Source organism: Ambystoma mexicanum, chromosome 9, assembly GCF_040938575.1.
Source record: "Ambystoma mexicanum isolate Mex_15411 chromosome 9, UKY_AmexF1_1, whole genome shotgun sequence".
Classification (NCBI taxonomy): Eukaryota; Metazoa; Chordata; class Amphibia; order Caudata; family Ambystomatidae; genus Ambystoma; species Ambystoma mexicanum.
Genome location: NC_090931.1, coordinates 1,250,820,634 through 1,250,847,182, shown reverse-complemented (window position 1 = coordinate 1,250,847,182; position 26,549 = coordinate 1,250,820,634). Strand labels below are relative to the sequence as shown.

General features: G+C 51.2%; 1 long non-coding RNA gene across 1 annotated transcript in view; it reads left to right on the top strand.

Annotated features, from left to right (window-relative positions):
• The window catches only part of LOC138489035 (uncharacterized), a 28,369-nt gene extending 6,291 nt beyond the window's left edge, over nt 1-22,078 (top strand). The window contains exon 3 of the long non-coding RNA XR_011274745.1: nt 14,335-22,078. This is a non-coding gene — a long non-coding RNA (uncharacterized lncRNA). The remainder of the gene's footprint in view (nt 1-14,334) is intronic.
• The last annotated feature ends 4,471 nt before the right edge of the window (nt 22,079-26,549 follow it).

The following is a 26,549-nucleotide window of genomic DNA, read 5'->3' as shown; positions in this document are numbered from 1 at the left end:
ACCCCCACCCCCTGCATCCAGGGGCACCCTCCACCAGGCCCCGACTCATGTCCAACTCATGTCCCCCTGCACCCCCACCCCCCTGCATCCAGGGGCACCCTCCACCAGGCCCCACTCATGTCCAACTCATGTCCCCCTGCACCCCACCCCCCTGGATCCTGGGGCACCCTCCAAAAGGCCCCCACTCCTGTCTCCCTGCACCCCCACCCCCTGCATCCAGGGGCACCCTCCACCAGGCCCCAGTCATGTCCAACTCATGTCCCCCTGCACCCCCACCCCCCAGCATCCAGAGGAACCCTCCACCAGGCCCCCACTCACGTCCAACTCATGTCCCCCTGCACCCCCACCCCCCTGCATCCAGGGGCACCCTCCACCAGGCCCCCACTCCTGTCTCCCTGCACCCCCACCCCCCTGCATCCAGGGGCACCCTCCACCAGGCCCCCACTCATGTATCCCTGCACCCCCACCCCCCTGCATCCAGGGGCACCCTCCACCAGGCCCCCACTCCTGTCTCCCTGCACCCCCACCCCCCTGCATCTAGGGGCACCCTCCACCAGGCCCCCACTCATGTCCAACTCATGTCCCCCTGTACCCCCACCCCCCTGCATCCAGGGGCACTCTCCATCAGGCCCCACTCATGCCCAACTCATTTCCCCCTGCACCCCCACCCCCCTGCATGGAGGGGCACCCTCCACCAGGCCCCCACTCCTATCTCCCTGCACCCCCACCCCCCTGCATCCAGGGGCACCCTCCACCAGGCCCCGACTCATGTCTCCCACCCCTCCACCCCCCAGTAGTGCGATTTGCCTGGGTACGTGTATTTCAGGGGTGAGCGGGTAGTCTTACACGCAATTTCATCAGGGTACGTGTATTATGGGTCCGCGTGAACTTCCACACGCGATATCAGCAGGGTACGTGTATTACATGTGTCACGTGAACTTCCACACGTGACTGGGCCTGTGAGAGTGGGGTACGTGTAGTCCTGTGGTGGGTAGGAATATTTACTTGCGACTGGGCCTGGGAGAGCGTGTCACGTGTATTCCTGGGGTGGGCGGGAAGATTTACACGGTCGCCTACAACGCGTCCAAAAAAAAGGTCCAATCCGGAAACACAGTGCACGTCCCGCGCAGCATAAAAGAGTGTGCAAACAACAAACAAGCTCAGACGCAAGGATGAATATACCGTTCCTAGCAGCAGTGGCCGTGGGATACTGCAGGAGGAGGAGGAGGATAGTCAGGGCCAGAATCTTCACACCCAGAACCAGCCTATTTGGTGTGCCTGATGACCAGGTGTATGGGAGGTACAGGTTTCCACCACACATAATACTCAACCTGGTCAGTGAGTGGCAGGATGACCTCACATCACCCACCTTGTGCTCCCAAGCACTCAGGCCCCTGGAATAGGTCCTCAATGTACTGCACTTCTTGGCTACCGGATCATTTCAGCGGACAAGTGCCATAGTGGGGGGGGGGTGTCACAGGCCACGCAGTCACAGTGCCTACACCAGGTGTTGGCCATCATCACTGCACGCCCATCAGTCCGCAGGCACATATACCTGCCCAGAACACCTGCAGAAAGGCAGGCTGTCAGCCAGGATTTCAACAGGGTGGCACAATTCCCCAAAGTGCTAGGTGCCATTGATTGCACCCATGTGGCTCTACGTCCCCCCGGGGCATCTGAGCACATCTATAGAAACCGCAAGCACTGGCATTCCATCAACGTCCAGGGAGTATGTGACGCCAGGGGAATCATCACCTCAGTATATGCCAACTATCCAGGGTCCACCCATGACAGCTTCATTTACAGGATGTCAACCCTAAACCGGGACATGGAAGCTGGGCGGCATGGCGATGCATGGCTGCTTGGTGAGTATAAATGCCACAGCACACGCATGCATGACAGATACAGAGTAATGTCACTACCCCCTAATGATCCCCATCACCACCTCCCCAGGGGACAGTGCCTACCCTCTGAGCACCCACATGATGACGCCAATTCGGAACCCCATCACGCCTCCTGAGGTAAGATACAACACATCCCATATTGCAACCCGGGGCATAGTGGAGCGCACATTCGGAGTGCTCAAGTCACGCTTTTGCTCCCTTGACCGTTCTGGCGGGCAGCTGTTATACGCTCCCCCAGTAGTGTGCAGGATCATAGTGGCAGCATGTGTCCTGCACAATGTTGCAACACGCCGGGGCCTGGCTGTGGACATGGTGGTGTCCCCACATCCCCAACCAAATGCACGCCCGCTGCGAATGGGAGGGGAAAGGGCACAGGGTGAGGCAGCCCGTGCGCAGCTGGTGCTAATTACTTCACATAGAAATCACACCCCTGTGGAGTGCACACAGCCCTGGCACATACCATCTGACAATCAATGATGACTCAATCAGACAATTCTGATGAATTAAGGGACAGTCAACTGTCAGAACCATAGCAGCCTGAGAATTTTCACCTGAAAGTGTCACAATGTGTGCATCCCTACCTATACAAACACCACCAATGCAGTGTCATCAAAAGACACACTTCTATGCTGCAAAAATGAATACCCACTTGTAAAATACAACATGAGATTAGTGCCATGTCACCCAACCCCTCCCTGGCACCGCCACACAACACACCATGGCATGTCAAGCTATGTGAGAGCAAACAAATTAATCACCACAACATGACACAAGTGTCACCAACTACAATGTCCCTAATGGAACTGGCCACAAATGAAATGCTCACAGTAATGCAGGACCAACAACACACATTACCACATTTTTACAAATAATACTAATCACCTACACAACCTCCAACCGACCATAAACATGACAGTAAGAACTTTAAAAATTGGTAGCCTCACTACCTGATAATGCCAGCACTTGGAACGCTTCCAACTGTACAGTGTTAGCGCCACGCAAAAGTGTAGGTGCACTTCTTACAACATGGACTCCATTTCCAAAGTAGACCGCCTTGTGAAGACATGAGAAATGTACCTGCAAAGTAGGAGGATGAGATGGATGCAGAGGCACATTTCAATACACCATGCAGTGTACAATACAACAACAATATGCACTAGAAATATATACACAGTATTGACTACAGACTGCCCACACATCAAATGGAAGTCCAACATCACTGTGTAAGTCAATGTCACTTGGGCACACCCTTTGCAAGCCCATGGAATCGGGAAGCAGAAGGGTGTGTGTCACACAAACCCAAACATCTGACCCAAATTCAGGTCAAGCCTGCATGTGCCCAGCCACAATACAGCGTATGCCCACGGGAGCCACACAAGGCAACACACTGCCCCAAAAATCAAAAATCAAAAATCAAAAAACAAAAATCAAAAATCAAAAATCAAAAATGGCCATGGGGGGTTGGGGGAGGCCACCCAGGAGGTCAGAGGACAGGGTGCACACCAAAACCCACCTGTGTGGATCTTGCGAAAAAAAAACACCTCCATGGGCTCATGGCCTGCACGGCTACCCTATTGTGGGAGAATCGCTGCTGTCGCTCTCCTCACCCTCTGCAGCTGCATCAGGAGGTGGTGGCACTATGGGAGGCAGCCCACACAAAGCCCTAGTCTGGTCCTCCAGGGCAGCAAGCATGCGGGTGTGGAAGGTCTGGTTCTGGAGGATAATCGTGCGGCGGTCCCCATGCAACAACTCACGGGATGCCCGGATCTCCTCCCTAGTTGCCTGCATCTCAGCAGAGAGCATACGTGTGAGCCGCTCCAGCTGCTGTTCTGTCCTCGTGTTAGCTGAAGCCTCAAGCTCAACCAGAGTTACCCTGAGCTGACAGAGTTCCACCCTCAGGGCTTCCCTGTGGCCCTGGGACTCAATAGAAATGGCTTCCCACAGAGTCTCCAGTGCCGTCCGCCTCTCCCTGTTGGACGCCAACATGTCCTCCCTGTGTGACTGGCAAATGGAGTCTGTTGCCTGCAGTAGTTGTTCAATCAGCCTTTCTTGGGGGACAATGGAAGTGGCCACCCTATCCATGGCCTGAGCCATCATCTCAGTTGATGCTGCCTGTTGGTTTGCCAAACCGTATATGGATTGCTCCCATGCGGTATTGCCAGGTGGCGTACGGCCACCTTGTCGGCGGGCACCACACCTGTCTGGGGCAAGCTGAACTGCACCTTGCTGTGCCGGCACTGCCTGAGGCTGCAGGACTGCATTCCCCCTCTGATCTGCTTTCCCAGGAACAGGATCAGATATAGCGGAGTGTGACCCTGCATCCGTAACCACCAAAGGCAGACCTACCAACACTGACATCCCCATTGAGGGTTCTACCCCTGGTGCAGGTGGGTTGGACAGTACAGAATCCCTCCCAGAAACACTTACCTGCAACGGCACATAGGTCTCATCATCCGAATCTACACCTGAATAGAGCTCGGGGAGGTACACCCAAATACACCCCTTGAGATGACGGTCTGCAGCAAGTGTGGGTTCTCACCCAACACCACACCACGTCCCTCACTGGTGCCCGGTCGGGCCTGAGACCCCTCCTGGGTCTGCACCATCTCCACAACCCCAGCAGTATCAAGTGCGTCATCCCCTGCAAAGACAAGAAAGACAAAAAATGGAAACAGGCATTAGCACCATGGCACGCTATTAGGCCAGACAAGCCACAGTACCAGTACTTGATTTACACATGTCCCACATGACTATAACCCTCCCATGCATGCACTGTCCATGAGTTGGAAGGGGAGGAAAATGTAAGACACTGATGACACCAAGATGGAAGACCAACAAATTTGCTGCATGCTGGGTAGCAGTGCCATCACACATTGGCCTGTGATTGGCATGTCCAATACACATACATGACACATGCCATCACACAGATGGCATGTACCCTGGCCATGTCACACATGTGACAATAGGACTGAGAAATGCCTAGTGAAAGTGGTGGAATGCAGACAATCAGCCTGAATGAACACAGAATAATATGCAACTATGTTATGGCAAGATGACACTTCAAGGGCAACTGGCGTGAGGTTGGGCTGAATGTCTACTGTTGCCAGAAGGGATACTGCAACATCCAAATACTGGTGCACAGAATGTATTGGATGAAGCACATGGGTGACCCAAACCACTCAGGCACACACCCCCTCACCTGGCACTCAATCAGAAGCACTCACACAAACACCATGCACATGGATGATACACACATGCATGTGCACTCACCGGACAATGCCTCGTAATCTGGCAGGTCTCCCACGCCTTGGATCTGTTCCTCCGTGACGTAGGTCCCAGCAACATACTCATGTGGAGTGAGTTCTATGTCCTCTGCTGGAGACCCAACTCCAGTCACTAGAGTTGTGGCATGACTTGAGGCCAGCTTTTTCTTTGCCCTGCGCTTCAGGTCATTCCAGCGCTTGTAGCAATCATTAGCTGTGCGCCTCACGAATCCAAGGGCACTTATGAGGTCCGCAATGGTCTGCCAGTGTGCCTGACGTTGTGCAGGTGTGGTCTTGCATCCTGCAGTAATCACCATTTCTCTGTCATGTGCGGACACATACTCAACAAGTGCATCAAGTTCGGCCTGATTGAAGCTGGACTTCCTTGGTCGGCCGGACTGTGTAGCCGTGTCTGGGGCATCAGCCTGTACTGGACGAGCACTCTTCCTCTTCCGCTTGGAAGGTGGTGGTGATACTGAGTGTCCTACGCCACTCTGGACACTAGGGGCAGGAGCCCCGGTGGGCTGTGGACTAGGAGTGTAGGAATGAACACTCACCATGGGACTTGGTGCAGGCATTATCTGAAGTGTGATATAGTCAGGGGGAACGTCAGCAGGATGGACTAGGTCTGACACTGTCCTAGCTGGGAGACTCAGAGCTGGGTTGGATGGAGCCGCAGCTGCCCCTGCAGCCTCCCCACCCTGCCTACTCGGGGCAGCAGATGACATAGCTGTCCCTGATCCACGTGGGCTGTTGACACCAACGTGCACCGCCACACATGGCCTAGACCTGCTGACCGGGAAGTCAGCCATGGAGTCACCCTGTGGCAGGTCTGGTGCCACAATGGGCTGGTCCAACAAGGGCTGAGCAGGGATGGTGTCAGCCATGTTACCCTCAACTGGGGGGGGCATGGGTGTCCCTGACTGGTCACCCACACATGGGGGGCTAGGGGCACCCTGCAAGTCCCGGCCACATCCCCTACCGTATCCACCACGGCCACCTCTTGTGGCTCGGCCACCTTTGCCACCCTTACCGCGTGCTCGCCTCCCAACCATGGCACTGATGTTGTTGTGCGTATGGGAGTTGCAGTAAACTATTGTCCTGGGCAATTGGGGGTCAAAGGGGCAGGGTACTAGATGGAATTGGTACCCTAGTGCTCTAGCAAGGATGTATGTGACCCCTGGGGGAAGATGACGGGTCACGCACCGCACAGGCACCCGAAAAAGGGAGATAATGAGCACGCAACCCCTCCTAGGCCACGTGCGTAGAAAAATAAACCTGCACTACGCTGTGGCACCCAGAAACACAAAAATGAATGTATGCGTGTCACACGCAGCCTAGACTGACCTCTGAAGCGGTAGGCAACACACGGGGCAAGCAGAGATGTCAAATACGTGCGCGACTCACCGTCTGCCAGGAAAAATCGCGTGAAAAATATGCACGTGTGCGCGTTGGCAACACCCCTGCCAAAAGAAGAATTGTACGCTGTCTGAGGAGACAGGACAACAGGAGAAGTGAACGCTGTTTGAGGAAACAGGCCCAGGATAAAGACAAGAAGAGAAAAAGCTGTCAGAGGTAACAGGGAGTATGAACTTGGAATGCCGTGAAGTGAATCGCGTGTGAACCGACAAGAAGTACAGATTTCACCCACTCGCTCTCCACGAAAAGCACTACAAGGAAATGGCGTTCTACACGTACCTTTTAAACATGCCCACACGTCCAGCGTCACTTCTGCGTGTACGCGCTAAGGCCCCAGCCTCCAATTACACAAGCTAACACTCTGACGTGCAGTCATTGGACGTGTAACATGCACCCATGTACAGGGAAACGCCAGCGCACGCACGTCACAGACGTGCATACGCGCTGGTGGCCTTTGGGCCAATGAATTTGCGCACGTGTGCAGCCGCGTTTACGCGCTAAGGCCCTTTCCTCGAATTACACGCAGACGTGCTGGATTTTCACGTGCCAAATCACTCCGTATCAAGCTGGCCACGCGTAAGCACACGGAAGACCACGCTGCTGCCCAGAAGGCTGAATTACTGCCCCCCAGAGCCCCAAGCACGCTCCCACCTGCCATCTGCTGCTGCCTGATTGCCTGCTGCCCACGTGCCCTGCCATTTGCTGCCTGCACATCAGCCAGGGGTGCTGTTGCTGTGACCACCCCTGCTGGAACCGAAGACTCCCGACTGGGGATTCCATCGCTCCACAGACCAGCCCCAGGACCCAGTTGCCCACCCACTCCTGCCTCTGGGGTTGTCATGTCGGGCACTGCAACATATGGCACCACTGACAACCCCCGGCCAGAGAGGCAGAGGGGCACCAGCTTCACTGCCACCGAAGTTGGTGTCCTGGTGGAGCAAGACCTGGGGCAGTATGATGCCCTCTTTGGAAGTTTGTGCGCCAACAAGGAAGGATGGACTCGGATCTGGACGGACATTGTGACTGCCATCAACGCGGAGGGGGTGGCAGTCCGACTATTCCATCATGTCAAGAAGCGCTGGGAGGACTTCAGGTCCAGGACCCTCAACAAGGCCTGGGCCACTTGTCGGACGATCAGATGAGGGTCCTGGAACGCATACCCCCAGCGCTCCACATCCAGGTCCTTGAGAGGCAGACCCGTCTGGAGTCGAGCAGTAAGTGTACATGCATCATGATTGTGAGCTGTGCGTGTGGTGATGTGCCAGTAGTGTGCAGGTTGCACATGTGTTTGTATGGGTTCGAGTATGGGTGGGGGTGTACAGGGCCGTGGGGCTAACACATGCGAGGGCTGGAATGTGTGAGACATGGATGGTGCTTGTGTGTGTAGGCTTGCATGCCAAATGCAGTTGTGTGGGCACACATGTTTGGATGAATGTGTATGTAAGTAGGCATGTTCGTGATGTCACACATGGATTTTGTTTTCGGCTGCATGTATCAGCACTGTGTACATGTGCATGTGTGTGTATTTGACAAGGGTGCAACAGTGATGCAACATGGATGCATGTGACAGCGGGATGTGGAAGCCTGATTGGCAGATGTGACATGGATGCCAATCTGAACACTGCGACAGTTGGCAGAGATGTACACATGCATGCAAGTGTGGTGGTGTGTGTGCATGTGGAGTGCACTCCCTGTTTTGCATGTGATGTCTGGCTCACCTTTGCCTGCTCATGCTGTTGTATGTGTATGGATGGTGCTGGCTGTTGCGATATGGCTGTGGTATGGCTCATGTGTGCGTGTTGAAATGACATGTGTGTTGGCGAGTGTGATGCCATGTCTGAGGTTTGCCAATGCCTGTGTTTTATTTCTCCCTGTCTGCAGCGTCAACTGATGAAGAGGGCGGAGAATTTGCTGTGGAGCACAGCGGCGGGGATCGCACCGCCAGCCGGAGACGCAAGGCCCGGCTCCCCTCCCAGGTTGTGATCTCGTCGGGGAGTGAGGAGTACGGTGCCGCGTCCCAGGCCGCAGCTGCCGGGGGGAGGTCCAAGAGGCAGAGGTCAGAGTTGGAATCCTCGGCAGCAGAAGGGGCAGCTGGGACCCCACAGGGCCCAAAGGGGGAAGATGGAACGGAGTCATCCAGGTTGGTGGGGGGTTTGGTGGAGGAGGAGGGAGGCCGTGCAAGCGACAGAGACGGGGTCTGGAGGTGGGGATTCCACTGGTGCTAGTGGTGCAGTGCAGGACCAGGGATAGGAGGCGGCACAGGCCGCCGCGGAGGTGCCTGTGTGCAATCCTGTCCCTGATCCTGTCACTGCATCATCTTGCACCAGCAGGGATGCCTACGTCCAGACCGGTTTTCAGGCAGGGGATGAGCTCACAACAACTGGCCTTCCTCTGCCTGCGGACGTGGCTTTCCAGGTACGGGTTGAGCCTGTCCTGACTGGTGTGGCGTTGCGTCAACGGCCATGTGAGGTGACCTGCAGTCTTTTCATGAGGAGACTGCACGTCATCTCGAATGGCTCGTTGACCGCGTCACCCATGCCGGATTCCTCCGTTTGCTGCAGCTTGTTCCGACGCCCTCCTCAACTGAACACCCTATGCGCCAGTGGTCCTCCGTGCCATCTTCCCACCCATTTGTCACCTGGGTGCCCTGTGGAGCTGCCTCTGACGGTGCGGTCAGGCTGGTGGAGGAGGCATCCCTGCCACAGTCAGGAGTCGGATGTCCAGCAGGGGTGGCCACATCAATGACTGCACCCCAGCCGGTGGAGGATGTGCAGGCAGCAGGAGCCAGGGCACGGGCACAGGCACAGCAGCAGCAGCAGCGAGGTGGTAGCCATGATGGCTCGGGGCCTTCGACATCGGAGGGGCAGGCATCGGCCGGAGGGCAGGAGGACCCAGGACGGGAAGTGTCTTCTGTGTGGCAGCGGTTGGGCCACACCATAGATGCGGAGCGGCAGCGGGCGGAAGAGGCACGGCTCACAATGGTCAGGGCGGAGAACTCCATGCGGAGGGCCCTGAGGCGGGCCGAGTGCCTCGAGGCAATCCGCAGGGAGTTGGAGGTGAACATGTCGTCGGCCCTGCGGACCCTCGGGGCCATGGAGGAGGATCGCCTCTGGGACATTGAGCAGGAGTTCGATGATGCCCTGGCTCGGAACATCCCGAAGTGAGCCGTCGGACTGGCCCGCTGCCCTTGTAAATAGTTCTGTAGTTAATGTTAGGTTTCCTTTGCTTTTTTATATTTTTTGGACCTTTTGGACAATGGACCAGATTTTTGTATATAGTTTTTTTTATTAGGTAGTGTTATTAGATAGGTTTCATTTCTTCTGTTGGGATCATGGACCCTGGATTGTTTATCTGTATGTAGTTGACTGTTGGATTTTTTTATTTTATTTTGATTTTACCCATGGAGCAATGGTTTTTGGTTTTAATTTTCCATTGGATTTACTTTTGTGAACTGTGACTTTGGACACCTTTCCTTTGGATTATGATTTGTGGTTTTACATTATTTTATGGACATGCTGCTTTTTGTTTTTAATTCCCATTTTCATTTGTTTATTTTTGATTTCATTTATGTTGCTTTTAATACATATTTTTTCATCATACTTCAATGTGTAGTATCATCTCATTGGTTTCATGCATGTCATGATATGGGTTTTGACATTCACTGACACCCATTGTGTGTATGTGAGGGACATGTCTTCATTTACATACTTGCCATTGGGGTTGTATCATGTAATTGGCATTTCAAAGTGGGTGGATGCAATACTTGGGTGGGTGTTTGGCATGTGGAGGCTGCCCATAAGGGCCAGGGATCTAGATTGTGATGACGTGTTGGCTGGGGGACATGTGTGGGTGCCTGCTGGCAGGTGCCCCTGACTGGTGGGGGGGTGGGGTTGCTGGGAGACATGAGTGGGGCCTGGTGGAGGGTGCCCCCTGGATGCAGAGGGGCGCAGGGGGATGGGAGTGCAGGGGGACATGAGTTGGACATGAGTGGGGCCTGGTGGAGGGTGCCCCTGGATGCAGGGGGGTGGGGGTGCAGGGGGACATGAGTTGGACATGAGTGGGGGCCTGGTGGAGGGTGCCCCTGGATGCAGGGGGGTGGGGGTGCAGGGATACATGAGTGGGGCCTGGTGGAGGGTGCCTCTGGATGCAGGGGGGTGGGGGTGCAGGGATACAGGAGTGGGGGCCTGGTGGAGGGTGCCCCTGGATGCAGGGGTGTGGGGGTGCAGGGATACATGAGTGGGGGCCTGGTGGAGGGTGTCCCTGGATGCAGGGGGTGGGGGTGCAGGGAGACAGGAGTGGGGGCTTGGTGGAGGGTGCCCCTGGCTGCAGGGGGTGGGGCTGCAGGGAGACAGGAGTGGGGGCCTGGTGGAGGGTGCCCCTGGATGCAGGTGGGTGGGGGTGCAGGGAGACAGGAGTGGGGGCCTGGTGGAGGGTGCCCCTGGATGCTAGGCGGTGGAGGTGCAGGGGGACATGAGTTGGACATGAGTGGGGGCCTGGTGGAGGGTGCCCCACAGTGCTGGGGGGTGGGGGTGCTGGGAGACATGCGTTGGTGGGCAGTGGTGCAAGGTGACATGTGGGTTGGCTGGGGGGCATGGCCATGGTGGATGGGCTGCCTGCGGGACATGTGCAGGGTAGTCCCCTGTGGTATGGGCCGCCTGCAGGGGCTGAGGAGGGTGTAGAGTGAACAGCTTGGAGGACCCACACGGCCGATTCACGTGTAGGACTACCCGACACCCCCGAATACACGTAGGCTGCTGGATTCATGTGTGGAATTTCCCGCGCCCCTTGGAATACACGTACCCTGCTGAAATCGCGTGTGAAACTTCACGCGCAACCCAAAATACACGCACCACGGACAATCGCGTGTGGAACTTCCCGCGCACCCCGAAATACACGTACCCAGGGCAATCGCATCTGGAACTTCCCGCGCAACCCGAAATACACGTACCCAGGGCTATCGCGTGTGGAACTTCCCGCGCACCCCGAAATACACGTACCCAGGGCAATCGCGTGTTGAACTTCCCGCGTACCCCGAAATACACGTACCCAGGGCAATCGCATGTGGAACTTCCCGCGCACCCCGAAATACACGTACCCAGGGCAATCGCGTGTGGAACTTCCCAAGCAACCCCGAAATACACGTACCCAGGGCAATCGCGTGTGGAACTTCCCGCGAACCCCGTAATACACGTACCCAGGGCAATCGCGTGTGGAACTTCCCACGAACCCCGTAATACACGTACCCTGCTGATATTGCGTGTGGAAGTTCACGCGGACCCATAATACACGTACCCTGATGAATTTGCGTGTCAGACTACCTGCGCACCCCTGAAATACACGTACCCAGGCGAATTGCACTGCTGGGGGGTGGGGGGGATGGTAGACAGGAGTGGGGGCCTGGTGGAGGGTGCCCCTGGATGCTGGGGGGCTGGGGGTGCAGGGGGACATGTGTTGGACATGTGTGGGGGCCTGGTGGAGGGTGGCCCTGGATGCAGGGGGTGGGGGTGCAGGGGGACATGAGTGGGGGCCTGGTGGAGGGTGCACCACAGAGCTGGGGGATGGGGGTGCAGGGGAAATGAGTTGGACATGTGTGGGGGCCTCCTGGCAAGTGCCCCACAGTGCTGGGGGGTGAGGGTGCTGGGAGACATGCGTTGTTGATCAGTGGTGCAAGGTAACATGTGGGTTGGCTGGGGGGCATGCCCATGGTGGATGGGCTACCTGCGGGACATGAGCAGAGGTGCAGGGTAGTCCCCTGTGGTGCGGGCTGCCTGCAGGGGCCATGGAGGATGGAGGGAACACCTGGGAGGACCCACACGGCCAATTCACGTGTAGTACTCCCCGCGCACCCCTGAAATACACGTCCCCTGATGGAATCGCGTGTGATACTTCCTGCGCACCCCGGAAATACACGTACCCTGCTGAATTTGCGTGTGATACTTCCTGCACGCCCCTGGAATACACGTGCCCTGATGGATTTGCGTGTATTACTTCACACGCACCCCTGATGTACACGTACCCAGGACAATCGCGTGTGAAACTTCCGGCGAACCACTGATATACACGTTCCCCGCTTGGCGCTTGCTGTTTGGCAGCCCTGTGAACTGGTCCAGGGTTAGCGCAGACATTTGCGATGAATTGGGAATTTTGATGGCTTTTCCTTGCGCGAGGGCGTTCTTGGGGGCGTAACTGGCGCTGCTGCAGGGTCACTGTGCCACTCTGCGCCACGACTGGTTTTGGAGGTTAAAACCCATGACTACGCTGTGCGATGAAATGGATTTTATCGCACGCGGCTGGCGCAGTGTATCGCACGGGGACACTCTGCGCCAGCCGCGTGCGCCACTTTTGTGCGAAATTCTGTGAATTACCCTGATAGTTGGATCGAATTATCCAACTTTTTTGTGCACACTGTGAAGATACTGTGTCCAGGTGTCATATGACCCTACCAGTCCAGCTGCTCCAACAAAGTGATTATCGCAAAAACGAAAGGAATTTAAACAAATACAGGGTAGTGCCCACCTCTACTTGTTCATACTATTCTCCAAAACTAAAACCTTTTTCAGAAGTGGTATTCAGATCAAACTCCCCTCTCCTAATTCACCTTCCTTACCACAGCTATTCACAGATAACAGAATACAGAGGAATACAGTTTTGGGCTCAACAATCATACATGTTAAGGTGCCACAGCTTAAAGACGTTGTTCCAGGACAAACACACACAAATACACTGGCAGAGACACACATACACGCACACATGCACATATGCATGTTTTACTTGCAGTAAATATATTGAGGCAATCTGAAAGTCATCAGACACTATGGGCCTCATCACGAGTTGGGCTGTAGCCCTTTAATGCGGTGGTAACGGTATTACAGCCGCATTAAAGGGCTGGCCCTATCACGAGTTGGGCGCTAAATAGGCTGTTTTACCTCCAGCCTTTCTCTGGAGGTGAAAATCCCCTGTTTTCGGCTGTATTACCGCCGTCTGTATTAGCCCGCATAATTAGTGCTGAAAATACTCTATTGAATCCGATGGACCCAATGGGGAATGGGGATTTACCATTAACACCCAACTCGTGATCTGGCGGTAATACAGCCGGACCGGTCGGTGCTAGAGCTATTAGTCGGCGGTATTACAGCCGGGAATACAGCCCAACTCGTGATGAGGCCCAATATCTTAAAAATCACTTTTGAAACAAGCCTACCAAGGGTACCCACTCCCTTGCTGACTTTATTAAAGAGCATATTGCCAATGTCCCTAAACCTTTTGGGTGAACCTACCACCACTTTGCTGGTTTCTGCAATGAAATTGTTTCACTGTGTACCATCTCGTGATAGTCAAAATCAGGACTGATAGACATTCTCCATCCTGGATAGAAAGAAATTTCCCAGGTGAAATGCCCAGGTGAAATGGTGCACAGTGCAAACAGCTTTCCGGCAGACAGAGACCTCCTCTTTTCTGCCACCTCCTATCACGCTTTGACTCCTTCTGTAACAAGCCTTCCTGCATCACTCACCACTTCAACTCATATCACATTCAACTGTCACACAGAAAATCACCTCTGATGTTTTTGGTTGTTGTTGCAGTGATCAAGATGGCTGCCTGCTAGAATAGCTCCCGAGTGATAAAGCCAGGTCTCTTTACAACCACTGTTGCTTCATATTCACATGAACTCCGCTTGTACTGTGTAGTTGTAGGTGTAGCAAGCCTAGATTTGGATGATGTGAGCTTTGCTTTGTTCCATTTGGCAGGGGGCGAGATATCTGCATCACAGCGAAGGAGCAATCTGACCGTGTTTACCATGATGGACCTGACAACTGAGAGACTGGCCCCATCAAGCAGCCAATGCAAGCCCACAGTAAAATGAGACCTGATGCACTGATGCTAACTGCATATTTCAAAACACTGAAGGAAGACACCTGCTGACACCGCAATGACTGTACTGATGACCGATTGAAGGGAACGGAATTGCGTGCATCACAGCGTCCTGGTTTTGGGTTCTGACCGTGGCTCAGACGGAAGACACCAGCAATATAACCAATCCATCATGGGTAATGCCAGCTGATTTCCACTGGGTAAGCCAGATGCCTGCAATTACATTGTGTGAGAGGGAGGAAAGACACTTGCTCTGATTGTCCTACCAAAATAGAGGATGGTGTATTTGCTACATGGAGCAGATGGCATAATCAGCCCAAAAAAGAGTGTTACCTTGCATATTGCTGAATGCTTATCTGTGAAGCAGCTGAAGCAGCTGAAGGTGGCCACCCGATTGAATGATTGTGGTGCCTCTGTGACTGATCAAGAACTAATGGTGAAACACAGTGAAGAGCTGCATAGCACGAATCCAGGAGCAAACATCCACCACAGCGGTTATTCTGACTGGTAGTCCTCCTGTAACTGGCACAGTAGTAATGAGGGCATGTGGCATTGATGCAGTGCCTGACTTGCTTGTGCTTCTCTGAGAAAAAGGGTGCTTCCGAGTGTTGTACGGAATCCATTGTGTGAATGGGTTTTTTTTTTTTTTAGACCCCAGGAAAAGTGGAGGTGTTTGTGTTGCCTTTCTGCCACAGCAGATTCTTTAAAAGACAGTTCAATGCATTACATATGCATAAACAGAGCAGTCGGGGATGCCTACTACTGCATTTTCTACTGATCCGCCACCCAAGCATTTCAAGCATTGCAAGATCACAAGGTAAACCCCTGTAATCAGCATTGTTCAGCATTGTGCTATCTGCCAAGTGGAAGGGAAATAATCCTGCTGGGCACAGCCAGTCCTGCTCGGCACCCAGAGGGCACACTTAGTGACGACCTGTGCTGCCTTACCATGCACTGAAGGGAGATACGAGCCCAGGGCTTTTATGTAAGTGCAATACATTTCTTGGGTTTTTATCACTTGGAACTGCCTAGAATACATTAGCAATGAGTAGCCCCCAAGGGTAGGCGACACCACAGAAGCTCTGCACTCCTAAATGGAATCACTGTGCATGCCTTTGTAAAGCAGCAGTTTCAGCACTGGACAAACCCAACACTTTTGAACTTCCAGCAAGAGTCGGCGACCTGGTAGATTTTGTGTGCTTTACTTGTCTACAACTGTCTTGCTGCTAGGCCATCTGGTGAGTTTGTTGTGCATTGACAGTTTCTCCATGCATTGCAATTTCTCTGTCTCTTTCTCCCCCCCCCCCTTCCATCTCTCTGCTCTCTCCCTTCATGGCGCTCCCCATAGCCCCTATTTGCTCTAATTGCTACTCTATCACCTATCTTACCTCTCTCTTGAAGCCTGAAAGAAAAAGTTAAAAAATATTTCCTGGTCTCCAAACAAGCTTGCCCATTACGCCAATGCTTCTTCCAGGCAGACTGTCAAAGACATCCTCTTTGTCGTCCCTCTACGGACCTATGGACTGCCCACATGGTCTCTGTCCTCTCCCCTTTCTCTTAGTTGCCCATTAATGGTGGTACCAGATGGGAAGTACTCTTGGCAGGCTCCTCATCCTCTAGGTGCATCATTAATGTCTATCTGAATGGCAATGTCATGGCCCAGGGCTCTTAGCCCAATCTCCTTTTTTCTTGATAGGCTTCTTCTGTCTCTCATCAACGTCCTCCCTTCTCCTGCCACTTCTCCATCTCCTCTTGCTCCTTCGCCACCCCTGATGGGTATACTACATCCCTGTACCCATCCTTGGAAAACCTTCAAAGGTGGCATCCAGCATCACCTAGCTACCCTCATCCCTCGCTCTGCTGTTAAACACTCCTATGATATTTGTCTCCTTCAAGACTTTAAAATTAACCTTCTCACTCTCAATGAGAGAGACTTGGTTCACTGTCTGCTGTGTCATTGCTTTGGACACACTCCTCCCTGAGGGCTACACAATCATCTCTAAGCTCAGGCCTACCTGATCTGGAGGCGACGTGGCCTTGATCTTCCCTGAATGGGTCTGTACTACTATCATTCCCACTCAGACCTACCCTTCCTTCAAATGCCTCAACTGCAGGCTTGGCGTCTCTCCAACCCTCTCTTTGACTCTCGCGACCATTTACAGAACCAGACCGGTTTCCCTCTTCTTCTCAGGTGGTCTGACCTCACCTTTCTCTTCTTGCTTCCTCCTCCAAGCTTCTCCTCTTTGAAGACTTCAATATTCACCTTGGCTCTCCTGATTCAGATACTGGACTTTCTTTCCTTCACCATTCATCCCTCCGTTCCAATGCATTCAGACAGAAATACCTTGGATGTTCTCATCTCAGCAGACATCCCCATCTCCAACCCTCTCACCGAACCTCTCTCCTGGTACGAACATGCTCTCCTGTCCTCTCACCTGGATCTCTTAGGTCCTGCTCCTAAGCCTCTGCCTGCACTGACAGTCTCCTTCTCTGTCATTTGACCAATAAAGCGAGTGTCAGTTACAGCTTATGACACCACTTTCATTCCCCCCTGCCTCCTACCACAGACTTCCCTGCTGACTATGCCTTTGCTAATCTTCACCTCTCTATCTCCAACACCCTGACTTCCTTGCCCCTGTCATGAGGATCCGCATGAATCCTGCCTCCAAACTCAACATGTGGTATGATTTCGACCTAGCCTCACACAAACAAAAGTGCAGAATTGCTGAGCCGAAGTGGTGGGCATCCGACACATCCTCTGATAGACTTGATAGCCGGCTGCTCGAAAGGCAATACAGACTCTCGATCCGGTCGAAGAAGAGGGCCCATATCCAAGACGGCATCTCTATGACCACTAACAACACCAGTTAACTGTTTAAAATATGAAAGGAACTTGCAGATCCTACTGCAGTCTCCACTTCTCCCCTGGCATCTCTGACCCTCCCTACTTCACTGGCCTCACACTTCTTAACCAAATACAAGATATCCTGTCCTCACTCCCTTCTACACAGCTCCCTCCCCAGCTCTCAGGCCTCCCTTGGCTCCCTCTCCCTTCCCCTCCTAATCTCCTCTTTCTCGCCCATAGCACTGGATGAGGCCTCTAGACAAATCCTCTCTATGAAAGTTTCCTCTAAACAGGTGCTCTCCTGCTCCTCCAGAACTATCACGGTCAACATTGCCTCCCTTGAGCCAGCCGTGGTCGATTTCTGTAATCACTCCTTTGCCACTGGCTGCTTCCCACTACCATTCGCCGACCCTTCCAGCCCAGCTAACTACTGCCCTATCTCCATTACCCCCTTCCAATGCAAACGTCTGGAGAAGCTGGTCATCTCCCAACTGATCCAGCATACTGAATCTGTTGGTTGTCTCCATGACCACCAGTCTGACAACAGAGCAGCCAGTGGCACGAAAACTGCTCTACTGAGTACCCTTGAACCCTTCCTCTAAAACTCTCAAATCTCAATTCCAACTCTCCATCCGTTCTTATCCTTCTGGATCTTTCCTCTTCCTTCAACATGGTCAATCATGCTACCCTGACAAATAAGCTCCATGACACCCTTGGCATCGCAGGCCTGGCACTGGACTGCTTCACTGCATTCCTCTCAGAGCAGACCTTCCCAGGTTCAAGTGGGTCCTTTTCTCTCCCCTTTCACACTCTCCAGCTGTGGCATATCTCAAGGCTCTGTTCTCTCACCTCTCTACCTTGCCCCTATTGCCAACCTGATCACCTCCTTCTCTCCTCACTTCCATCGTTATGCAGATGACACACAGCTCTACTTCAACCTTCCCTCTACTGGCTCTTCTTCCTCCTTTCTCATCCCTGATTGCCTGACTGCTATATAGGCATGATGTGCTGCCAATGATCTCTGCCTTAATCCCAGTAAGACTGAGATCGTTGTCACTGGGACCCCAGCGAACTCCTCCCCTCCTACCCGCTGGCCACCCTCTTTGGGCTTCCTCCCCTCAGTGTCTTGTGTGGGTAAAAACCTTGGTGTCATCTTTGACTCCTCTCTCTCATTCTCTCCTCACATCGTGGACCTTGCCAAGAAGGCCCACTATAAACTGCACCACCTCAGATGCATTCCACCTTTTCTCACCTTCCCCCAGAAACGCAATGTCTCCATAGATCTGGTCCTCTCTAGGCTGAACTATTGCAACAGCCTCTTCCTCAACCTTCCTTTATCTTTCATTTGCCCCCTTCATCTAATACAAAATAGGACTGCAAGACTTATCCTTGGCCTCAAGCCCAGGGACTGCATCTCTCCAGCCCTAGAATCTCTCAACTGGCTCCCAGTTGCTGCTAGGATCAAGTTCAAGATCCTCTGCATCATCCACAAGGTTTGCTGGTTCCTGAGACCCCACTAAATCCAACTTGCTTTCTCTGAACACCTCCCTGCTAGAGCCCTTCAGTCTTCAAGCTCCAACTCTCTGCAGACGCTTCTGTAAGCAGAGACTGGGGGTGGGGGGATCTCTCTCCTCTGCTGGAGCCACCCTCTGGAATGGTCTCCCTGCCCCACTCAGGCATGATCTGGATCACCTTAAGCTCTGGAAGCTCCTCAAGACCCTCCTTTTCTCTTCTTCCTTCCCTCTTCCCCTACCCTGCTAACACTACAGTCTGCAATAGTGACTGGCTGCCTGGTTCCCTCTGATTCTAGATGGTACCATGCCCTCCTTACCCAGTCCACCCTCCACCTGGCACTTAGCATGTCAATTCACACCTCCTGCACCACATGCTATCCCTGACACTAGCCCTCCTGGCCTCCCCTTAGCACTCGCCTAGCTCCTTTGGTCCTCTCCCCTCCTCCTTCACCCCTCTTTCACTTGCACTTGCTCCTCCTTACCCTGCATTTCCCTTCCCACCCTAGCACTTCCCATTTCGCCCCACCGGCACCCCCCCTTCATACTTCTTATTACTGTGCTGCAGGATCCCAATGTCACAAAGCCTAGTGGGACAGTTATTGTTATATTCCTCCCTTGCCCGCTTCTTGTGTCTTGTGGTGCTTGAAACACCATTTGTTGTATATGCGACTTACAAATATCCAATAAATATATAATCACAAAATAAATGACTCTGCTACACTAGTTTCCCTCCACACTGTTTCTACTACCTTCACCCACTCTCCCTGAGCTCCTGGTAAGGTTGGTGGAGTGTTTTTTTTTATTTTTTATTAATAAGACACTTTCCACTGCCCCTTCCCCTGTGACATCACCTAATCCTATTTTGCATATATGGTGATTAAGCACCTGTGCCTACTCCTCTCACAGTTCTAGCTCTCTGTTGATCCTCTGCTCATCTCTAATCTTTTTTCCCTGACTTAAAGCTTCTCCTCAAATCTCTCCCGCATTGACATCCCTTTTATCATGCTGGATGTTTTAACCTTCCTAAACCATTCAGAGCCACCCACCATGAACTCACTGAAACCCATTCTGACCAGGATTGTCTTGCTCTCGTCTTTCTCCTTGCTTTACTCACCTCTTTTGACCTCTAAATTAACAAATCTCCCTTTGATCACTTCATTCTTCAATTCAAAGTATTGGTCCCTCCACCTTTTAGTCCTCGTCTTCCCTCTTCGTTGAACAAGAGGACATTCAAGCAGAACTCGTGCCCCTTGTCTTTATCATGTGGAGATCTATGCTGTCTCTAACACCTAGTTATGCCTCTTCAGATGACCAGCAATTTTCTGACTTTTAGTATGCACTTATGACTCCTTTTGGCACAAACTATCCTGCATACAAATCCTCACCTTCCTCTTATCCTACACAAATTCCCTATCTGCCCCCACCTCTGCATTGGACTCTGGCAAATCCTTCACAAACCCAAGCATCTCCCTTTGCAACCATCCAAACATATACTCATCTACTCGCCAAGGTTTGCTTACACCTTCCAAACAGGCTTGCGATGCATTCTTCCTCTCTTGAATGCCTCTATTACTTCTTCTCTGTTTTTTCTAAAATCACTAACATCAATGACACACTCATAGCTCTCCACTCTGTGCCTGCCCCACATTTATTATGCTCATCACCTACCAGCCAACTTTAAATATTCAAAATGACCTGTTTATTACAAAATATCTATTTCCCCAAAACTAGATCACTTAAATGTACGTAACATCAATTGCATGTGTTCTCCCATTTCTTTAATATGCTTCTTTACATGTTAGATGTTAAACTGCATTGAAAAAATGTGGTTTAAGTGAGTGAAATAATAGTTCATTTGAGTTCTAAGGGCATGTAAATAATTGTGGGTAAATATTTGAATGAATATAATCAGGTTACTATAGTAGTGAGGAAGACCCTGAACAAGGTCTGAACTCTACATTGTTTTGAACGTTTGGTAATTTATTTGCATCAGCCCAATCTAAAGCTGAAGGAAGCAAGATCCTCCCATGGGAACACCAAAAAGGAAGAAATTGCCTCATTCAAGCAACATCAAGGACACAATCAGAGAGACCAACCACTGATTGACTGGTCAATCAGTTGACGAGAATGTGTGATGTCACATCTGAACTTGCCAGCGGTGTCCAGCCCAGCATGTCCCAGTTCAGCGAGGTACAGTAAATGGCAAAAACCAGCAAGTCATATATTGGTTGACCACTATAATGACCTAATATAAAATGAAGCTAGGCTCTTCACTTCAAACTGACAGATTTACTGGATCTTTTGATTTAAAACGTAGATGAGAGCACTTTCCATGCCATACCACCTATTTGAGGTGACTATGTTTGGGAAAACACTGTGGAAATCATATTGCCTTGATAAGGATCTGCCTATTGGTTTAATGGCACAGCTGAACTTGTAGAATCACATTACGGATCTCCGGCTATCTATAAGGAGTTCCTTACACCCTAACCTTTCCTAGGGGGTATATTACTAAATGCCTAACAAGTTGATTTCTTGGAATGTATTCTAATTATAGACTAACTATCATTGTAGAGCCATAAAAAGGACTTACATCCATTCAGAAGAAGAATTACCTATTTCTGCATCGTGCATTTTGGATGACCGCATTTAAACATTATTACGGTTTATACCTACACTATTCTATGCAAGTTGGTGTTTACTAAACACCAGCCCCCTGTGAATCCCCTCTCAACTGTTTGCTAATTTATGGAGTCATATGTCTGTAATCAGTCACTTACATTTGAACTTACTTCACAGATGTAGATATGAATCTGATTTTCGTTTATGAATGCTCCAACTTATCACCTCTAACCAGTTGCAATATCATAACTGGTCGAGCTCCACCCTCACCCCCAGGAACACATCACCACTAAGAAGATAACACATCTCCACTAAGAAGATCTTAATTATCAAGGCTCCCCTGTACTTGCATAAAGGTGAATTTAGAACACTCTATGCAGAATCTTCTCTCACGTAAGATGTTTTGTGATCTCATATAAACTTAATGTGTTAAATCAAATTTGGTGCACTATGGGCAATATTCATGAAAGCTCTTTTAAATGTACTCTTGTAGACATATCATGTTCTTGAAGAATTGTTAAGACATCCGCTAAAGATTTTCATGTTCACAACGAAGTCATCTCACGAAACGCTTAGAGCTCAATATAATATTTGTTTATTACTGTTTGTTTATTATCTATCTGTTTATTAATAAAAGAATTAAACTTTTCAGCACATTCTAAACCACTGAAATTGTAATCCACGGTTTCAAATGTGTTTAATACTTACCATTAAGTCTTGACTCAGTCATTCCTCAGTATAATTGGTGTGCATGGAACGGGAGTGTCCTCCAATTTTGGACACTACTTTCTTGTTAGTATATAGTGGCGGCTTAATGTGTGAGAGCTGCTTGTTTTCTCCCTTGCACCCATTATCAACCTAGATTTCTAAGTACCCAGTACTAATGTGCGCTCCTATTATAATTCCAAGAAGGTGTGCACTCCAGTTTTTGCAGGTTCCAAGACAAACTAGTGACCAACATCTTTGCCTCTTCATCTTTGAGCCTTTACTTTTGCCTTCAAACTTGCTGTACCTGTGAGTACCCCAAGCTTGCTAATTGCTGTGCTGTCTCTCCACACTACAGGATGCATCTACAATGCATTAGGGCTTGCTGCTCCTCATACTCACCACTCCCTACTCATTCTCCAATAACACTACAACTTCCCCCTTTCCTATCCCTATCATAAAACTCATGTCTCGAAATGCCCACGTCTCCATATCTCTTTCGACCTCTTCGAACAAAGTTGATGAGCAAACCATTACTCCCATAATACCTATCCACCTCACCTCTCTTTATCTGAGACCCAAATTCTATACTCTTCCTTAACACATCAACTGAACATTGCACTCTGGAATGCTCAGCCTGTAGGCAACACAACTTCCTTTATCACTGACTACTTTTATGCCTGCAGTCCTCCCCTTGATCTCCTTGTGATCACTGAAATCTGGATTTCTCCATCTGACACTGCCACCTTGGCGGCACTACCCGACTCCAAGCTATCCTTCATTCACTCTTCTAGTCTGACTGGCAGAGGTAGAGGACAAATATTCTCTTCCAGTCTCAATCCCTCACAAATCTCTAATGCCATGTCCTCTCCTTTCTCTTTTGCATTCAACATCTCTATTATTGTTCTACCGATTCAGTTAACTAATCTCCATATTTCCTGCTCCTTGTCCACTCAACCATTATTTGATGAACATGGCTAACTCCTTCTTCCTCTTTCCACAAAGCATCATCTCATTCTCTTTTTTATGTTTTGGGTATTTATAATGTGCATACACAGCAAATGGTGTTTCAAGTTGCAACAAGTCAAGGGAGAGGGGTAAGGAAAAAGAATAACAAGAATGGTCCTACTAGGCTTTGTGTTATTCGGATTGTGCAAGTGCAGTAACAAGAAGTGCATGGCAATGGGATGAGGGGGAAGAGCCGGTCAGAGCAGAGTGCACTAATGCTAAGGAGGGAAACTAAGTGCAGGTCGGGTGTAGAGCATGCAAGTGCTGGCGGGGAGAAGGGTGGGAGAGGGCCCCTGGGCTAGGCAAGTGCTAAGGGGAGGTTAGGTGGACACGGGCCAGGTGAATGCATGAGAAAGGAAGGCTGCATGCTAAGTGCAAAGAAAGGTCTGGATGGCACTATCTTTCCTGCTCCTGGACAACTCAACCATTGTTTGATGAACTTGGCTAACTCCTTTTTCTCTTTCCACAAAACATCATCTCATTTTATTATTTTATGTTTTGAGTATTTATAATGTGCCTATGCAGCAAATGGTGTTTCAAGTTGCAACAAGTCAATGGAGGGGGGTAAGGAGAAAGAATAACAAGAATGGTCCTACTAAGCTTTGTGTCATTTGGATTGTGCAAGTGCAGTAACAAGAAGTGCATGGCAATGGGAGGAGGGGGAAGAGCCATCAGAGCGAAGTGCACTAATGCTAAGGAGGGAAACGAAGTGTCGGTGGGGTGGAGAGAGTGCAAGTGCTGGCGGGTGGAAGGGTGGGAGAGGGCCCCTGGCCTACGCAAGTGCTAAGGGGAGTCCAGGTGGACACGGGCCAATCGGAATGCAGGGGAAAGGAGGTCTGCATACTAAGTGCAAAGACAGGGCTGGATGGGCTCAAAGGGGAGCAGGCCCAGCCAGGCTAGTGTTGGGGGGGGCGGTAGGGCAAGTGCAAATTAGGGGAGTCAGGGGAGACCTAGGTGCTGGGGTAGACTAGGTGAGGTGGGCCTGGTGCCCTGTCTGAATCAGAAGGAACGAGGCAGCCAGTCAAAATGAGGCAAAAGGAGAAGTTAGCTGGGGATGGAGAGGTAGAATGAAGGAATAGAAGAAAAGGAGGGTTTTGAGAAGCTTCTGGAACTTAATGAGATCTTGCTCAAGCCTAAGAAGGACAGGGAGACCATCCCAGAGGGAGGCTCTTGCAGAGGAGAGAGATCTACCCCTTCTCTCTGCTTAGAGATGTGTCTTATCTCCAGAGAGTTGGAGCTAGAAGACTAAAGGACTCTAGCAAGGAGGTATTTATGGAAAGAGAGTTGGATGCAGCAGGGTCCCAGACCCCAGAATGCCTTGTGGATGATGCCGAGGGTCTTGAACTTGATCCTTGTAGCAACCTGGAGCCAGTGGGGAGATTCTAAGCCAGAAGAGATGACGTCCCTGGGCCTGAGGCCAAGGATACGTCTTGCAGCCCTATTTGATTAGTTGAAGGGGGCAAAGGGAGGAATTATGCAGGTTGAGGAAGAGGCTGTTGCAGTAGTCCAGCCTAGAGATGACCATAGCTCTGGAGACATTGAGTGTCTTGTGGAAGGTGAGGAAAGGGAGCATGCCTCTGATGCGGTGCAGCTGGAAGTGGGACTTCTTGGCAAGGTCTGTGATGTGAGGAGTCAAAGATGACAGGAGGGAAGGAGAGAGCTAGGTTCCCAATGAGATGGGTCTCAGACTTACTGGCATAAAGACAGAGATCGTTAGCAGCACACCATGCATGAATAGCGGTCATACAGTCAGGAATGAGAGGGGAAGAAGAGGAGGCAGTGGAGGGAAGTCTGAAGGAGAGCTGCGTATTGTCTGCATAACACTGGAAGTGAGGAGAGAAGGTGGAGATCAAATGGGCAAGAGGGGAAAGATGATGTTGAGGAGCTACAGCGAGAGGATATAGCACTGAAGGATGCCACAGGTGGAGAGTGTGAATTAAGAGACGAAAGGGCCCAGATGAACCTGGGATGGTTGGTCAGAGAGGAAGGAATCAACCATTCCACTGCTAGGTCCGTGATGCCAAGGGTATCATGGAGCCGATTTAAAAGGGTGGAAGGATTGAGCGTACCAAAGGCAGAGGAAGGGTCAAGAAGGATGAGAATGGAAGGAACACTGGAATCAAGATTTGAGAGCAATTCTTCACAGCTGCTTAGGAATGCAGTTTCCGTGCCTCAGCTACTCTGAAGCCAGACTGGTGGTCGTGGAGACCACCAACAAACTCAGTGTGATGGATCCGCTGGGAGATGACCAGCTTCTCCAAGAGTTTGCCCAGGAAAGGGGTAATGGAGATAGGGTGATAGTTAACCAGGCAGGAGGGATAAGCAGAAGGCTCTTTAAGCAGAGCATGCACAAAGGAGTTCTTGAGGAGTGGTGAGAAGAAGCCAGTGGCAGGGAGGTGATTGCAGAAATCAGCCAAGGCTGCAGCAAGGGAGGGAATGTTGTCCTTGATAGTTCTGGAGGAGCAGAGGAGCACCAGTCTGGAAGAGACTTGTCTCGATACCTCATCCGGTGCTATGGATGAGAAAGAGGAGAGTAGGAGGGAAGAGGAAAGGGGGACCAAGGGAGGCCTGCGAGCAGATGAGAGAGAAGGGAGGAGTGTAAAGGAGAGTGAGGACAGGATGTTCTGAGTTTTGGTTCTGATGTGAGAGGCCAGTACAGTACAGAGGATCAGAGATGGCAGAGGAGAAGTGCAGACTGTAGTAGAATTGGCCAGTTCTATGCAGATTTTGAACAATTCAACTGTGTTGTTAATGGCCCCAGAGAAGTAGGCATGGATATAGGCCTACTTCTTCTTCGAGTGGATGGAGAGTCTGTATTGCCTTTGGAGCAAGTGGCCGGGCAGTCTGTCAGGGGATGTGCTCAAATCTTGCCACTTCCTCTCAGCAGATCTTCACTTGCGTTTCAGAGTGGCTAGGTCAAAATCATACCAGGTGTTGCGCTTAGATGCAGGCTTAATGCGGATCCTCATGATAGGGGCAAGGATGTCCAGAGTGCTGGGGACGGAGAGGTGAAGGTTAGCAAGGACTGTGTAAGTGTGAAAGTCAGTGGCTGGAGTGGGCAGGGGAATGTAAGTCGCAGCAAAAGCAGCAGTTGATACTCACTTCGTTGGTTGAATGACAGAGAAGGAGGCTGGCAGTGTGGCCAGATGCTTAGCCGAAGGACACAAGAAATCCAGGTGAAAGGACAGCAGAGCATGATCAGACCAGGAGAAAGATGTAGTGAGAGTGTTGGAGATGGTGATGTCTTCTGAGATGAGAGCATCCAAAGTGTGTCCAGCTGAGTATGTCAGACTGGAGGGAAGAATGATGAGTCGCAGTGGCTACGGAAGAGTCCAGAGGCTGCAACAGAGGAGCCAAGGTGAATAATTAATTATATATAAATTATATTATAAATAAC